Source organism: Vollenhovia emeryi, unplaced genomic scaffold (genome assembly GCF_000949405.1).
Source record: "Vollenhovia emeryi isolate VEMERY1.0 unplaced genomic scaffold, V.emery_V1.0 DF941572.1, whole genome shotgun sequence".
NCBI classification, from domain to species: Eukaryota; Metazoa; Arthropoda; class Insecta; order Hymenoptera; family Formicidae; genus Vollenhovia; species Vollenhovia emeryi.
Window position 1 is genome coordinate 274 of NW_011964794.1, and position 1,775 is coordinate 2,048.

Here is a 1,775-nt window from a genome sequence, read left to right on the forward strand (position 1 = left end):
ATTAAAGAAAAAAGGGGACAATGAGTTTCTTAATCTAAAGATTAGCATATATAAAAATTATACATAAATATATAAAAACAGACCGCCGATCGCGTAGCGTCAAAAGTAATAATAATATTATAATAACCGTACATAGTTCAGAGAGAAAAAAAAAGAACTGGAATGAAACGCCTTGAAACAGTGCTTGAGACGTGCTAAACTAAAAAAATCACTATTATTTATTAACAAAATATTTAATTCTTTCGACGCATCGAGCGAAACTGCGGCACGATCTTCTATATGGTCTTCGTATGTATTTTTTTTTCTTTCCTTTTAATCGAGGAGGTTTACTGATCTGCCAAAGCTCGGAAAGCTTCTGCTGTCAGATGCGGCTGGGAGTTTTCCATGGATTCAAAACCCTCGGTGTCTATTACATCCGTCGCGTTTGTAATGATAAAGTCCATCACTTTTGCTTTCAGCTGGTCAGCGTTATGGAGATCAGCAAGTACAAGCGTCGCAGCCGCGTTCTCAAACTTTAAACTTTTAAAAAGTCTTTGTTCGCATATTACCTTCAGTCTTTTCAAGCCGTATTTGTCTGCTGCGGCTAGTAGACTGTGTACCACCTTCTCCAAATTTTCCACTTTTCCAGTATATATAAATCGCAACAATTCTCGCAGAACTTCAGGGTCAATGTCAGTGATGTCTACGTTATTTGTCTTTTTCTCCTCCATGTCGTGTTCAAACATTGCCGAGAAGACTGGACTGTGTGCTGCTAGAATTGCTTTATGCGCCTGGAACTCCTTTTCGCGGATAGTGAGCGTCACGTCGCAAAATTTTGGGTTCTCGTACAGCAGGCCGAGATTGTCGATTAGCTGGCACTTCGGTATTTCAAATTGCATCCTATCATTTTCAGAGGTGTGTATAATATCCTGTACTACACTGACCTGACAGAATATTGTGAGCTTTCCATCTGGTAGCAACCCGTTGGCTTCGTTCAGAAGATAGTCTTTCTTGATGAACCTGTTGTAACCCCTAGCCGAAGTAAACTTACAAAAACCGCTATGTAAAATTTTGACTTCATCTTTTTTTGCATTAAGTATCGAAAGTTTGAACTTAGCGTCGACGGGCTTGGTGCAAGTATCAACCATATAGAGATACAGCGATACAAAGTCTTTGTCCTCTCCTGCTCCGTTGAGACATATTTTCAGGTACCAACGTAATTTGTCATTGCTTTGTGATGAGAACGTGGTTGATGTAATCTCCGTCTTCTCTATATCGTAGAACAGCTTGAAGTTATTTATCGTCCACGTGTAGCTGAAGCTAACCATCTCCATCGTCGTGTAACAATAGTTCTCTTCCATGGGGGTGTTTATTTTTGGTGATGGCACACTCAAAATGTGGTTTACTGCTATATACCTGAGAACGTTCGAAACGGTGTCTTACTTGATATTACTCAAAAATTGCACACGAGGGACACCCAGGAGAAGTGAATCTAACAGGTGACTCGATATAGTAACAAAACACGGTCATACCTTGACTATATAACTATGGACTGCAAGCAGCACTTTTTGGCTTATGCGAACATCTATAATACAGCGCCTCCAGAACTAAAGCAAAAAAACCTGCAGGCCCGAACACAATGGCAGGCAACAGGCAATAGGTACAGGGAATAGAATTTCTGACGCGTTGGATTGACTGTTTTTGTTTCGACGATGACGATAGATAATGGGCCCAACCAATACAGCGGCCGAGCGCCACCTACCATAGCACTCTCAAAGCGATTTTACGACTCGCTA

General features: G+C 40.8%; 1 pseudogene; it reads right to left on the reverse strand.

The window, feature by feature from the left end:
* Positions 1 to 280: 280 nt before the first annotated feature.
* LOC105570916 lies at positions 281 to 1,567 on the reverse strand (annotated as a pseudogene).
* Between the last annotated feature and the right edge of the window lie 208 nt (positions 1,568 to 1,775).